At 49.0% G+C, this 16,257-nt stretch overlaps 1 long non-coding RNA gene across 1 annotated transcript in view; it reads left to right on the top strand.

The window, feature by feature from the left end:
- Positions 1 to 16,257, top strand: part of LOC137429893 (uncharacterized) — a 134,575-nt gene that overhangs the window by 69,090 nt on the left and 49,228 nt on the right. Inside the window, exon 2 of the long non-coding RNA XR_013623814.1 lies at positions 15,828 to 15,977. This is a non-coding gene — a long non-coding RNA (uncharacterized LOC137429893). The remainder of the gene's footprint in view (positions 1 to 15,827; positions 15,978 to 16,257) is intronic.

Below are 16,257 nucleotides of genomic sequence, written 5' to 3'. Positions count from 1 at the left end.
CTGAGTCGTCGGTGTTAAAAGTCAAGACTGTCAATGTCTTTGGAAAATCGTGTCTTTGGAATGTGTGGTATGTCATCTTCTAGATAATAGAAATAGAGGAAGTGTATCCACGTACAGCCACTAATGGCACATTACATAAATAAAATAAAAAATAGCGTTTATGCATCTTGTTTGTGTTCCTGTTCGAGCATAATCAAATAAATTGCCCACACCTTGGTGGTACCCAGGATCAGGGCATGGGCACAAAAATACCCCCCACCCTGTGAGGGGGACTCCCTACGATTTTCGCCTGTGCACGGGCCACAGTGCAAGTGGTTTACTGACCCCTGCTGCAGACAGGGGGGATCATTAGAAACGGCCCAAAATATATTTGCCCACCTCCCCAACTATTCCCCCGCCATTCACATTTCATTTCATTCCACCTCAATTAACCATTCTCCACCATCATTGTAGGTAGGATTTACACGTTTGGAAAACATTACAGTTTTAACCAGGAATTCAATTCTGCGTTGCAGTTTTTACCAACAGTAAACCCCTCGTGATGTCATTGAGGATGATATGTCCATTAGTTTCTGTACTGGGATTCACGAGTTATTCGATCGCCGGATGTTATTTGATTGTAGATGAAGATTATTACCTCCGCCACCGAAATATTTTTTCACCCTGTCTCTGTCTGTCTGTCTGCCTGTCTGTTTGTCTGTCTGTGAACAAGGAGATCTCAAAAATGTATTAACAGATTTAAACGAAATTTGGTGCAGAGCTTGGCAGTGTGACAAGGAAGAATTTATTAGACTTTGGTGAAGACCCAGATCCGGATCCAGATAAGATAACTTTTTAATTACCTCCGACACCAAAGGTGGATGGAGGTTAGGTTTAACTCCTGCCTGTCTGTCTGTTTATTTGTCTGTATGAGCAAGATATCTCAAAGTTATGGACAGATTCAAACAAAACGTACTGGACAGATTGTGTGTGTGACAAGAATGAATTCATCAGATATTGTTGGACATCAAGACTTGGATCCAGATACAATTTTTATATATTTTTTGAACAAACTCCCTCACTCTATTCAATCCCTCTCCTTCCTCCAGGTCTTTGAAACAGCTGTTCACCACCATCTCTTATCTTCCCCCATCCAAAACCTTGATCTTTTCTACCCCTGTTATTCACCCAAAACATCCACTTTTGTGAAATTCCGACTTCTTTCCTGGAAGTCCTTACAGTCTCCATGTGGTTTTTTACCTCCCCACCCCCCACGCCCCTTCCCATGCCTCCTCCCCCCAAGCCCTCTACCTCCCACAGATCTCCCGATGTCCCTGTTCTCTACTGTTGTACTTGTGTGCTTCCCTCTCTCTCTTCCCATATTGTCTCCCGCTCCCTTTATCTTATGTTTTATGTGTCAGTTTGTCTTTTTGTGATTAATGTTAGCTCTTACACGAGCCTCCATCTTGTATACAAAAAAATAAAATAATGAAAAAGTGATTCTTCTCTATCGAAAGAAAGGGCCAAAAAACGATAAATAGCGTGATATCTCAAAACATTGATGATGGGTTATCATAAATGTTTAGGATGAGTTGGTTTGGTGACGAACAAGCTGATTGGACTTTGGTTCAGGACCGACCGCACAGTAAGATACAAAAGGTAAACTGTTCAGTGTTCAGTCTGGCGGACGAATGCGCTCCACTGAGTGTCCTTCGAGTTTACTTTTGGGATAATCCTCACATTATTGTATGGAAACCCGTTATGCTGGAAAGTTAATGATGGAAAGATTAATCTTAATTAATAATTCGATTTTTTTAATGAAGAGAATTGTCTGGATGACGTCACCGTATTCTTCACGTTTCCCCTCTCCCCACGTTTCCTGTCCCCCCTCAGGTCAGGATTATACCTTTCGTGGACCTGGCGCCAAACAAATTTGCGGGGGACCCATAACCCCCCCCCCCACCCCACGCCGTTGCCAGCCCACTTGTATTGCAGAAATTAAATGGAAACCACAACATGACTATGATTATGTGGCATTTTATTACTCCCGCCAGGGAGTAATGCATTCGATCGTGTCCGTCCGTGTGTGTGTTCGTGTGTTTGCGAACAAGATATCTGGAAAAGTTCTGAACGGATTTGGATGAAAGTTGGTGGGATGATTGCCCTTGGGATAACGAAGAATTTTTTAGTTTTTGGTGAAACTCAGGATATTATTCCGGATCCAGGAATTTTTTGAAGGATTTTTTACCATTGGAAGATAGGGCTCAGCAGCGGCTACCCATGGCGGGAGCATGCGCTCTACTGAGTGGCGTTCTAGTGTGTGTGTATATATATATATATATTGTTGCGGTTTTGAGAACCCTCACTTGTGTAAATAAATTCAACATCATTAAAGGTTAAAGGTAGCACTCCGAGATAGGCCACAAGCAACACGTAGGTCACCATAGGACTTCAGGTATCTCATTAGTATGTGTATAGGTAAGGCCGTGTTTCCAATAGTTGAATCTGCGTTGTGTTAATCAAATAAGGAGTAGGCCCCATTCTGTTCATTTTGCAGCCTCCCTCTCCAAGCGACGCCATTACGTGCCCTCCAGTCTGCCCATGGCTCTCCCAATTTGTTACGCGCCTTTGTTAGCAATGTTCGCTGCCTTGAGCTGGAGCTCGCTCAAACGCCGCCATAAGCCACGCGGTGAGGCCCGGAAAAAGGGGGCGGAACGCCAAGAAGAAGGTGTGGCCACGTCATCCAACCATCAAAGGCGGAGCCGGTACGCCCTCACCAGCCAACCAGGGCTGAAGGGACATCACCGACAGGCGTGGCTTTTGGGCTCGCGGAGTGATGGCTGGTCGGGTTATATAAGCGCGAACGCAAAGCCCTTTCACAGGACTTTCTGGACGAATGCGCTTGATTGCTTTGCGAAGGGACTCACTGGGAAACGCGCGTTGTTAAAGAGGACTGATGGGAGAGAGCGCATTGAGAAAGACCTTACGAGATATACGGCGTGCTTGACGAGAACTTACTTACTGATCGGGAGAGCGCACCCTTGTTAAAGGAGGACCTTGGAGAGGGGGCGTTTGGCACGAGGGTGCACATATTACGTACGCAGCGTACCAGCTTCCCCCCATTATATAAATTGTCCGGTCGCGTTCCAGCATACGCGGAGCTGCCTGCCGGGTTTCGCCGCTGGACCGGAGCCTGGACTGGAGCCGACCGGAGCCTGGACCCCATCGCCGGACCTTCCACCCAATCATCTACAATCCCCGTGTGAGTGTGTATGTTTGTCCTGGGTATTAAGAATAAGACTGTTTAAGACTGCCCTGTGTAACTGCTTCTTCCTCTTCCTATCCTGTACATTCTTTCGTTTCCTCTTCTTTCTGTACATTTGTAATAAATCGTCTTGTTCTTTCTTGGTTTCCTCTTATCAGATCGCATCTGTCTTTTCTCTCATTGGGTAAACGTGGCACGATCGCAACCGCTATAATCGGGTCTAGTCATTGTTAACGGCCCGAATCGCGGCTCGCTTCACTCGGCGTGTCCACTAATGCCGTGGTTCGGGCGGGAGTTATTTCCCTGCTTCACGGTCGGTGTTCGTAATTAGGTATTTGGGACTAAATTGACCAATAACCCTACCTAATACCGACCGGAAGGAGCGTATAACTTCCAGGACTCGGGTCGGCCAAACAAAAGGACAAGGGGATTAATCCCCCCCCCCCCCTGATAAGGGGAGAGCCGACGCCCAAGATCCGTAACAATATATATACATATATATATATATATATATATATATACATATATGTACACCATATATATATATATATATATATACTGTATATATATATACTAGCGGGGTCACCCGTGGGAATCCCACGGGCATGGACGTGTGTGACATTTCGACATATTGAGTTAGATGCTGCACCTGCACATTCAGTTATATAAAATGGTTACTGGTAATTGATCACATCCACAAATGATGTAATCCACACAATTTATGTACTTTACATAACGTTAATAGGAATACATGCCCGTGTAGCTGGGAAATACAGTTTGTTTGAAATAAATCACAAATATCAGAAGAAAGTTTTTTTAATTTAGAACTATTCTCAGAGTTAAACATCACCGTAATATTATGCGTCTCCATCTCCACACACACACACACACACACACACACACACACACACACACACACACACACACACACACACACACACACACACACACACACAAACAGACACACACACACACGTACAGACACATATACACACAAACACACACACACAGACATGTATATACACATACAACAACAACATGCATTTTAAGGCCATTTTCCCTGCTAGAGCGGGGGTTAGCCTACATACACATACACACACATATATACACACACACACATATTCACGCGCACACACACACACACACACACATGTACACACGTACACACACGTACACATGACCCACATGTATATATCCCACATCCCACATGTATATACATGTTTAAAGTGTACGTGCCCTTCCCCCCTCCCCCGCCCGGCAACGCTGGGTACTTCTGCTGGTAACGAATAAAATAAAAACGAAGAAATAGGTGGAATTGGCTGAAATTCGCTCGGTGAATTCACGCGGTGTATTCGGTTCGGCTCGGTTCACTCGGTTTAAAGAAAAAGCGATAATGTCGACATGTTGCTGTCTGTGTCATGTTGGGCGGTGTATTATACTCGTTGGCTGTTGGGCGGTGTATGATACTTGTTGGCTGTTGGGCGGTGTTGTGCGGTGATATGGTGTATTTTAAAAAATATATCTCTGCATTTTCCCGCGTTGGTGACACCGAGTCGTTCTTCATCGATCGTCTCATTCATTTTGGAAATGGAAGTTTCCACGCAACGCATGAATTGTCACGATCCTCAAGAGGAATTTGTCTCGTAATCATCAAATGATAAATGGCAAGTAAATTATATTGTGGAAAATTAAAGATTTCAAATAAACCTATTTAAAGTGTATGCGCACATAACTAATAAAAAAAACGAAGAAATATCTCTCGGTAATTTCCTGAAACATATTTTACTTCCGGCTAATATGTTGAATGAAATAAAAACGAAGAAATATATGTCGGCATCATTGTTGACGTTTTTGTGACGACTATCATCAAACGAAATAGTAATATATCATAACGGAAAAGCAAAAGCGAATTTTTAATATACTAGGGCATGCCCGTACTATATCTATATCTAAAATTATATCCCCCCCCTCTATTTACATGAAATGGTTTGGTCCAAAGCGAACGGCTTGCGAGTGGTGACAATCCCCCCCCTCTATTTACATGCAATGGTTTGGTCCAAAGCGAACGGCTTCCGGAGTTTGGTAAAGCAATCGCCATCGCGTGCACAAACGCGCAGGAAAGCGAATGAATCGCAAATTCGTTTTTATTAGTTTTAAAACTTTATTAAAACATAGTTTAACGGCAACATAGTTTTCCAACGTGAAATAAATGAATACGCTCTCAAATGTGCCATCCGAGGCAGAGTGTGCCCGCCACGTTCGGCACACGCGATCGTTCGCTGCTCTCTGATTGGTTGAATCGTTTTTTGGACATAGCTCGGTAAGTAATTGTCCGATTAATATGAAACCTTGAAAAGGCACATCCTCGGGTCCCCAGCAATATACCTGGCAAGTTTCAAGTATATCGGACCGGTAGTTGTCGAGAAACAGCGGTCACAGACAAACAAACAAACGTACAGACAGACAGACAGAGATTACTGGAATTATAGATAGATATCGACACATTGCCGGCGGTGTCATGTTGGGCGGTGTATGATACACCATGACGCGATTTTAAAAAATATATCTGCATTTTCCCGCGTGTGTGGATTGTTCTCAATTATTGCTGACACCGAGTCTAAAAGTAAAACCATCGATAAAAATGAAATCATATGGTGAGTTAGATTGGAGATAAAGGCGTGAGAGAGACTCAATGGCCTTGAAGTTACAGGCCTTTGAGAATTCATTTCGTTCTATAAACGGCAACTTTCATCGGATTTTCTTCCCGTTTTTTTTCAACCGAGTCTAAAACTATGTTAGCGACTGTGAAAAATGAAATGATTTATCGAATTTGATTTGAAATAAAACTGGGGGAGAGCAAGACACCACGGGCCTACAAAACAGGACTCAAAGCTATGCGAGTTAATAAAATGGTGGATATTTGTTTATAGCCACTCCCAGAATGGGTGGAGCTATGGGTGGAGCTACTCTGCAAACCGAGTAAGCCACACCCCGGACAGACACCCAACAGATAGACAGACAGACAGACAGAATCATCTACGGCTATTATAATATAGATATATATTATATATATATATATATATATATATATATATATATATATATATATATATATTGTTGCGGATATGGGATTTGGCCTCCATCCATATCCGCTTGTAAATATTCCCCTATTTCCCCAATACTTCCCAACTATCCCCAATCCCCCATTCCCTAGTCCCATTTTCTGTAAACAACACTCTGTAGAACCGACCTTCCCCTATTTCCCCCCTTAAATGTCGTGCCCAGGTTCACCGCATCTCATGTAAGACAACTATAGGACATCTTGCTAGTTATTCTTAGTCTATGTCAGTTAAGGACTCGTTTCCATTAATTCTGACTCTTCGTTGCACCAGAATGTGATTGTATGGCACCGTTAGAAAGTTTAGGACCTCCCAATACCTCCCCGCAGCTCTTCCTCATGGAACAACAACAACAACAACAACAGCGGCGGCGGCGCGGGGAGTGTGTGTCCTCATTCCGGCTTGGTTAGCCACCATTGAACATGTGCTCCGACGGGGTTACCACGCAGGGGCTCGCTGTCAGCTCCTCGTCAAGGGCGGAGCCCGGTAACCCCCGCACCCAATAGAAGCGGCGGACCAATTCCATCTGGGGCGGAGCTAACGAGCCGAGGGCGTGTCACTCCCCGCTGGGCATGCGCAGGACGAGGGAGGTGACGTGAGATGCGCCCACACCACGGAGAGAGAAGACGCCACCTCCAAGCGCTGAGTGCCTCCCCGCATCTCTGGACCGGACCGCGTTTGATTCTGCCCCTGAGCCAAGGTGCACCTTGTGCTATCGACTGCCTGCCCTTCCTTGCCATCAATCCCTGTGTAAGTCAGTCTTGTCCCGTTTGTCTGTGGTCTGTCGGGGATAAGATAAGACTGTGTCTAAGTGCCCATCTTTTCTGTGCTTTACCTCTTACCGTGTAATCTACCCGTTTCTGCATCACCAATATTATATCCTCCTCCGGAGGTCTTGAGAACTGTACCCCTTGTGTCGTTGCATTTATCCCAGCCGTTGTGTCCTTTCCTTCATTGATTTAGCATAGCGCGACTTGGTCAACGTCGAGTGGAATCGGGCGGGATAGGGTTCTAATCGGGGAGTAACTGTGCGGACGCGGTAATACCAAACCGCTCGGTAAACTAACATCTAAAACCGCGTCTGTAACAATTGGTTGTCAGGAGTTGGATTCGGACCTGGGACTAAATTTGTTAGGCCCAAATTTTGGAACACCAATTGTACTATTAGAGTAACAATTGGTGTCGAGGAGTGAGATCGGACCCGAAGCGCGCTTCACGCGCTCGAAATTGTTAACGGCGAAATTTGATTTTGTTTTACAAAAATAAAAACCCGAATTTTGAAGGTCGCGCTATGGCGGATCAAGACGGCTGGGTTCCGGTAGAGGAGAGTGAGGCAGGGTCGATCCAGGACCAAATTGAGGGACAAGAGGAGAGCGAAGCAGTGAGGGTGGCAGGTTCGCAAAATAGCATCGTCGCGCACGAGGTTACGGGCGCGCAAAATGGCGCCTCGCACATGGCCACGGCGACCGCGCCCGCGACCGTAGTAGCGCCACCGGTGGATTTGAACCTTTTTTTATGCAAATGAAGGCCCTTATGGACAAGAATAATGAAGAAATGGAAAACAGAATGATGGGGGCCCTTATGGGACAAATGGGAGACCAAATTGGAGGTTTGAAAAACAGTATGGGGGCAATGAGGGACGAATTGGGGGGCGACATGGGGGCCAATAGCCAACGGTTAGAACAAAGGATGGGGGCCCAGATCGGAGGGTTAGGGAGTAGAATAGAGGGATTAGGAAACAAATTTGAGGGATTAGACAATAGATTAGGGGAAATACAGGAGGGGTTAACGGGGGTAGAAAACAGAATGGCCGCTCAAGATAATCAAATGGAAGGGATGTAAAAGGGGTTCGAGGGGTTAGAAAACAGTATGGAAGGCAAATTGAGGGACATGAGGGACCAAGCGGAAAGGGAAGTTAAACAAATGGGGCAGCAGATAGAGGGGGTCAGAATGGGGGTAGAAACTAAATTGGATGCTCACAGGGAGGAAATGGAGCAGATGAGGGTGGCATCTGGGCAGGAGATGCAAGTGATGGGAGAAGAGATCAGAAGAGGGGTGAGTGAGGAGGTCGGAGGAGTGCGCGAGGAGGTGAGGCACTGTAAGGAGCGCATGGAGAAGGAGGTGAGAAAGGGGACTGTAAAATTGCAAGGTGGTATAGAGGAGTTGACGCTGGGAGTAGAACAACTGACAGTGGGACAAAAGGAGTTGGGGGACCAGGTAAAGAAGAACACAGCGGTAATAGAGGGTTTAAAATCGACACAGAAGGAGATGAAAAAGGACGTAGGGGTAATTAAAAAAGAGTGTCAGACGGTACATGAGGACCTGACGAGGAAAATGGACAAGGTGGTAGAGGTGATGGAGGTTAAAGAGCGGGAGGTGCGGGAGCACATAGAAAAAAATTAAGTGGAGTTAGAGGAAGAACTTAAAGGGGCGCACGAAGAGATGAAGGAGGTGAAGCAGAAATTAGAAGAAGTGGAAGAAGGGGTGAGCGAAATTAAGAAGCGACGGAGAGAGGATAAGAAAGAGATAAAGGAGGAAGTAAAAGAATTGGTCCAAAGTCTGTGTTCGGATCGTGATGATGTGCTCATTAACCGGATGAGGGATTCGCAGGTGATGGAGGAGAAGCGAAGAGAAAGAGGGCCCGGTGTAAGTGGTGACCAATATGGTCGTGCGTATGATGCGCCAGGTGATTTAATAAGCTTGGGGGTCGAGATAGACCCGGATGTTCGTGAGAGGCCAAGAGTGAGGTGTATGGCTGGTCCGGAGGGTATGGAACGAGAGGTGCGAGGTGTGGGTGAGCAAGGTTGTGGTGGTATGGAATGGGTAGCGGGTTGCGGAAGTGTGACCCATGCATCGACACCAACAGGGGTAGTTGTTAGAGGGACAGGGGAGGCACGAAAGCCCCTTGGGGGTAATGTACTGTGGGGGCCCGGCCGGTTCGGCCCCGCGCTGACCCCGCAAGGGGCGACGCACGGGGTCCGGCAGGCGGGCAACGACTCGCATACGAGGTGGTCCCACAAGGTCCCACTCGCGCCGTATGACGGCAAGAGTGATCTACGCGCGTACCTGGCGCAGTTTGACTGTGTGTGTAAGGGCAACGGTTGGGGTGAGGACGAAGGCGGAGTACACCTGGTGGCCGCATTGCGCGGCGCGGCGGCGGAGGTGCTGACGGCATTACCAGCAGGTGCTCTCACCCTGTCAGCCCTCCGCGACGCCCTAATTAATCGATTCGGCATTGAACAGCAGAGCGAGCTTGTTAAAGCTCAGCTCGCGCTGCGAAAATGCAAGCCCCAGGAAGCCATCGGGGAACTTGCCCACGACATTCGCCGCGCAGTGGGGATCGCACATGCTAGCATGGCAGCGGATTCCCGGGAAAGCCTGGCGCTGGACCATTTTATCCAGGCCCTCCCGGATATTGAGCTCCGGCAACAGCTCGCCATGTGGCGCCCGCAGACTCTGAGCCAGGCGGCTGACGCTGCGGCCCGTTGGGAAGCGAGGCCCCTGGCCCGGGGGAGCGAGCGTCACGCAATGGCGGTCCGCCAGGTGGGACCTCCGATGGAGGGCGGACCCCTTAGGGGGCCCGCCCCCGACGTGAGTGCTGACCTGGCGGGCATGGTCCGGAGGCTGGTGGACCAGCGCCTGGCGGGACCTGGACCATGGCAGGCGGCCCCGGAGGTGGCCCGCGGTGGACCACGAGCGGGTAATCCAATTCGGACCTTCAGGGGGGGAAATTTGGAATTCCGGAGACAAGCACCTTATCAGGTGAGGTGCTATACTTGCAACCGTCTGGGTCACCTGGCGCGGCACTGTCGAGCCACGCGCCGGGATGATCCCCGGCGGTTGACGTCCTCAACTCTGCCCAGGGGGGAGCGGGTTAGCCGACCCCAGACACCCCCCCGCCAGACCCCGGGAAACTAGAAGGCCTTACACCGGCGAGCAGGCGCCCCCGTGGATTGCCTCGGCTTTAGATGCCGAGGCAGGACCCAGTACCTCTGAATAAGGGGGGCTTATTAGTGCCAGAGGACTGGGGGATTGATGAGCGATGTGCCCGGTTGGTAAGGGTGGCATCCCTGCCACCCTTCCCATGCGTGGGGCAAATGCGCACTAGGTTATGGGGTGTATGGCAGTGAAAACTAGCCCGGGTGGGTTAGGATATCGTATGTAGGGATCTAGCGAAGATGACATTAGGTAACGTTAAGGTTAGGTAGTGACTGATACCTGTAGTGGGGACGTAGTAGCTTAGTGTTTGATAATGACGTGGGAGCGCTGAGTGTAAGGGAAGACGGGGAAGCGCAAGTTTCAGAGGGGAGTAGTTAGATGAGATGATGCTGTGTGAGAACTGGACAGGTGTGTGGAGCAGTGTATGAGTAGTGAGTGTTGTGGATCAGCGCGAATGCGCTTGGGGAGAGAAGGGTGCAGGTGGCACCAGGTGTGAGAGCACAGGTGTGCAAGTGCAGGTGTGTGGAATACATGGAGTATTGGAATGAGTGGTGTGGAGAGAGTTGGAGTAAGTGGTACGGAGTGGTGTGCATGGTGCGAAGGTGTGGATGGGGGAAGAGAGGACCCCTTTCACGAGTACCCGGGGCGGGTAGTGTAAGTGTTAGGTAGAGGGTATAGGTAAATTGTGGTTGGATATTGGCATTTGTGGTGCGGTTGCAGAATGGTATTGTGGATGGGTGCATTAGTGTTGTGGAAATGGCTGGGCGTGTAGCCTGTTAGTGTGTGTAGTTGGTTTGGGCACTCCACCACTGTGAGGATGTCGGCCAGGTGAGGCCGCAGGTGGGCTCTGGGAGCCGTTAGTGTCAGTGGGTGCCTGAGGATCCCGGGTGTGGATCGGGCAGCCCGTGCCAGAGAGGGCACTGAGGGGGTGAGAGTGCGAGATGGCCTTCCCCAGTTAGTTAGGTTAGGGTGAGGAGCAGGTAAGCTCGGGTGGCAACTACAGTGGTGGAGGTGTGCAGGTGGGTAGACCTGCTGGGCGAGCTACACGTCACAGCCCGGAAATTGTGCGAGGGCACCGGGAGATGAATCGGGGGAGTGAGACCCCAAATTGAGAAGCACCACAGTTTGGTCAATGGGAATTGGTTTTTAGAACCCACAGTGTAAGTTGGCCAATGGATTGGCAGGGAAAGACCCCGGGTAATGTAAAGTTGTTAAAGTCATTTAGGAAATAGTTAGGATTGATGAACCTGTCGCACCATACGCAGCCACTTACCTGTGGTGATGATGACTCCACACCTGTGTTCCTTTGTTCTGTGTTGCAGGAAGTGAGAATTGCTGGTTGGATTGGTGAGACGCATCACGACGTGGATGAGACATTGGGGTGATTCCATCTCTCCCTCCTTAGGAGGGACTGATGATGAATTGGTGATGGCAAATTTTGATGTTGAGTTGGAGATGGCAAATTTTGATGAGAGTTGGAAATGGCAAATTTGATTGGTTAGGAGGGAGAGAAGACGAATTTGGTTTATCGGAGGAACGGGGAAGACAGTAGGGACGTTTGTTGATGTGTAAAGTAGATGTTTATGGGTAGTGTTGTGTTTTGGGGATACAGTAAGGGGTAAGGGAGGGGCAATGTAGGTTACCTGGTGGGGGGGGGGGGCGTACGGTAGGAACGTACCTGTCTCACCTGGTTCCCATGTGCCCCCAGTGTGCATTACCTTACATTGCGTGCACTTTTGCACCCTTACCACCTTACTCACTTGTCTTTTCTTTTGTCTCCCACCTCCGAGGATCTGGCTTTGGGGCAGAGAGAGAGGAGAGAGAGGTGCTGGCTCCGCAGTTGTGGGCCTGTACTTTCGCTGCTTGCTGCCTGGATCGATACACCATATGGACCGCAATTTTTGTGGCCGCCCACCATGGACCGCAGTTCTTTTGCGGGCAAGCACCACCCGTTGATGGACCTCTGGGTCAACGTGGCACCTATGCCATAGAGGTGAACCACTATAGTTGGCCCCCTGACGGCCACAATTTAGAAATGGACGCGGTTGGCGCCTTTCTTTATTTTTAAAGAAGCCAGAAGGCCAAGTGCAGTACATAAAGGCAAGACCAGCGGCAGAACATCGGCCGGCTGCGACACCACCGGTGACTATGAACACTTTATTGGTGCACCGGATGGTGCTGACTGTATGAATAAGGGTGGTGCTTTTGGTGCTTGGATGGGGTGCTCTGCACATTATTAAAGGCCGTAAGGCCACAGGGCACTCGTGGGTTGGTGTATTGATGCTGGCATGCGTGCTCTCTCTATGCATAACATCTGCATGTGTTCCTCCAAAAACAGGTCCTGGATCGTAATGTAAATATCAGTGTAGTCTTGTGTAAATAATGCTCCCTACCGGCTGTATGTTTAGTTTGAGGATTCTTTCCGCGATTCGGTTATCCTGTGGGTGTGTTTCTGTGAGGAGAAGGGTGCAACGTCGCAGGGGGACATATTTACTCATTTGTGAACATCTGTAAAACTGTCGCACTCAGGGTTGAGTTAATAGTAGAGGGAACTACATCTGAGTGCCACACTAAAGTAGGTAAAAATTTATCGGGTCGGGACGCCCCGAGGTAGAGAAGGGTGCAATGTTGCGGATATGGGATTTGGCCTCCATCCATATCCGCTTGTAAATATTCCCCTATTTCCCCAATACTTCCCAACTATCCCCAATCCCCCATTCCCTAGTCCCATTTTCTGTAAACAACACTCTGTAGAACCGACCTTCCCCTATTTCCCCCCTTAAATGTCGTGCCCAGGTTCACCGCATCTCATGTAAGACAACTATAGGACATCTTGCTAGTTATTCTTAGTCTATGTCAGTTAAGGACTCGTTTCCATTAATTCTGACTCTTCGTTGCACCAGAATGTGATTGTATGGCACCGTTAGAAAGTTTAGGACCTCCCAATACCTCCCCGCAGCTCTTCCTCATGGAACAACAACAACAACAACAACAGCGGCGGCGGCGCGGGGAGTGTGCGTCCTCATTCCGGCTTGGTTAGCCGCCATTGAACATGTGCTCCGACGGGGTTACCACGCAGGGGCTCGCTGTCAGCTCCTCATCAAGGGCGGAGCCCGGTAACCCCCGCACCCAATAGAAGCGGCGGACCGATTCCATCTGGGGCGGAGCTAACGAGCCGAGGGCGTGTCACTCCCCGCTGGGCATGCGCAGGACGAGGGAGGTGACGTGAGATGCGCCCACACCACGGAGAGAGAAGACGCCACCTCCAAGCGCTGAGTGCCTCCCCGCATCTCTGGACCGGACCGCGTTTGATTCTGCCCCTGAGCCAAGGTGCACCTTGTGCTATCGACTGCCTGCCCTTCCTTGCCATCAATCCCTGTGTAAGTCAGTCTTGTCCCGTTTGTCTGTGGTCTGTCGGGGATAAGATAAGACTGTGTCTAAGTGCCCATCTTTTCTGTGCTTTACCTCTTACCGTGTAATCTACCCGTTTCTGCATCACCAATATTATATCCTCCTCCGGAGGTCTTGAGAACTGTACCCCTTGTGTCGTTGCATTTATCCCAGCCGTTGTGTCCTTTCCTTCATTGATTTAGCATAGCGCGACTTGGTAAACGTCGAGTGGAATCGGGCGGGATAGGGTTCTAATCGGGGAGTAACTGTGCGGACGCGGTAATACCAAACCGCTCGGTAAACTAACATCTAAAACCGCGTCTGTAACAATATATATATATACTAGCAGAAGTACCCGGCATTGCCGGGTGAGGGAGGGGAGGGGAGGGGAACGGGGGGGAGGGGAGGGGAGGGGAACGGGGGGGAGGGGAGAAGAGTGGGAGGGGGAGAGGGGAGAAGAGGGGGGGATGGGGAGGGTGAGGGATTGGAGGGGGGAGGGGTGGGAGGGGGGAGAGGGGGGATGGGAGGAGGGAGGGGAAAAGGGGAGGGGGGAGGGGGAGGGGAGAAGGGGAGGGGTAGGTGGAGGGGGTAGGGTGGAGGGGGAAGGGAAGGGGGGACGGAGGGGGGAGGGGGAAGGGAAGGGGGGACGGAGGGGGGAGGGGGAAGGGTGAGGGAAGGGGATGGCCAGTCAACAATGACGTTGCAGTTCTCATGGTCGGAGAGCAGCACAACAATCGGACATAGTCCTGCATATTCGCAACAACACAAAGCGGATTTTGGAGACTCACCGATCCTGTGACGTCCTCCAGTACCGGCGTTGCCGGGCGGGGGAAGGGAGACCCGTACATTCCCAACCCGTACATTCGCCCTCTCGACTCAAGCTCACTCGGACAAAAGCCTCGCACAAATTACACCGTGAAGGCCCAATGGTCATGTCTATGCCACAAATCACGGGCGCACTGAATTGAAAATATATAGAACGCTCATACTCCGTGAAAAGTGAAGCCGCCGTGTCGCCATCTTGGTCAGCACGACTCGACCAACTCGCCTCGCGGATCTCGTTTTGTGCGGCAAGAAACTGCTCCAATCGGTTACGGAAGGGTTGTGGAAAGACGTTTCACAGCTGTTTCAAAGACATTTAATTCATATCGCACAAAATCGATACAAAACACGATCGCATAAAAGGTGAAGTGACGTGTGACGGGATGGAACATCACGTGATCGCTCTGAGCGAATCAGTCTGGCGGCGGGAATGGAACATCACGTGATCGCTCTGAGCGAATTAGCGAGCTGCTCTGGAACCGGCTGAGATTAGCGGGTACTTCGCTGAAATGCGCTGAGGTAAATATGAATAAAAAATATGGATCGTCAAATATTTTGAGTTCGGCATTGTTCGTCCCACGCTCAATGGCCATGTCTATGTCAAATATCAAGCACGTAAGCCTCTCCGTTTAGGAGTCTATCGGTAACATTACACACACACAAACTGTGTTTTATATATATATATATATATGTACACCTTTCAAACAGTTTGTTTTTAAAAAGTAGGATCAAATCATATACAGTATATCGCATATTGATTATGAAATGTATCGCGATGTACGTATACACTTGGAAAACAATGTTGGTCGTTATGGGCCTTCTGAGCATGGGCTCAGTGCAGAGGCGCCATTTGGATTTGTAAACCCAGTGTTACTCCCTCTCAGTCGCCCAAACTCCCATCAAGCTTCCATTAAACGATGGTTTCTGACATAAAGCCGACGCTATTTTTCTGCTTTCAAGACTTTGAAAGATCTTTAAAAACTGACAATAAAAAATGTACAAAACTCACCAACTGTGTGGTGTGCTAATCGTACACCACGTGATGCGATATGTAAATGGCGGTGACATGTAAAGGCAAATCGTCGCTGATTGTTCGCCGCCTTAAGCACACCTGATAGTCAATGAATGAACGGCCTTGCCTCATATGTTCAAGCCTACGCTTGTGTAGAGATCTGGCATGAGTTGCAATAGCAGCGTTCCGTTCGTCCCCTTGGAATGGTGTCCGTTCGGTGGGGGTTGTTAAAGTGCGCCAGGGCTTGGTGAGATGAAATCGTGTGGTCCTGCTGACTCCATTTTCATTAATTCCCTGCCAGGTTCCATCCTCGAATTTCCTCAGGGAGCGAGGCAAGCTGATGGCAAGATGGCGTCGAGGGCGATTTGATCAATATTGGTGACATCACCTCAAAAGGGCAATATCACCTTATTGGTGTGTCTGTTCCTGCTGATGGAGATGGTACTTGTCAGTAAGTACCACTTTCGATCAAACAACAACATTTGCATCATGGGACATCTTTAATGATGTCTTTCGATTTGTTTTGTCTATTTCCTGACCATTTTTTGCTTCAACTCCACCAATAATGATCCACAATTGTATTGACTCGATCCATATCCCTATTTACGAGGTAGTGAAGTTTATATACACGAGGGTAGTTCAAACTTCACCTGGACTGCTGAATATTCGTTTTAATGTGATAAATTGAGGGACGTTCGAAAGGTTCTCCGACCGTTCAAGACACTCACAAT

The sequence above is a fragment of the Myxine glutinosa genome, chromosome 6, assembly GCF_964187855.1.
Source record: "Myxine glutinosa chromosome 6, kmMyxGlut1.1, whole genome shotgun sequence".
In the NCBI taxonomy this organism is placed as follows: Eukaryota; Metazoa; Chordata; class Myxini; order Myxiniformes; family Myxinidae; genus Myxine; species Myxine glutinosa.
This window is presented reverse-complemented; position numbering and strand designations above follow the sequence as displayed.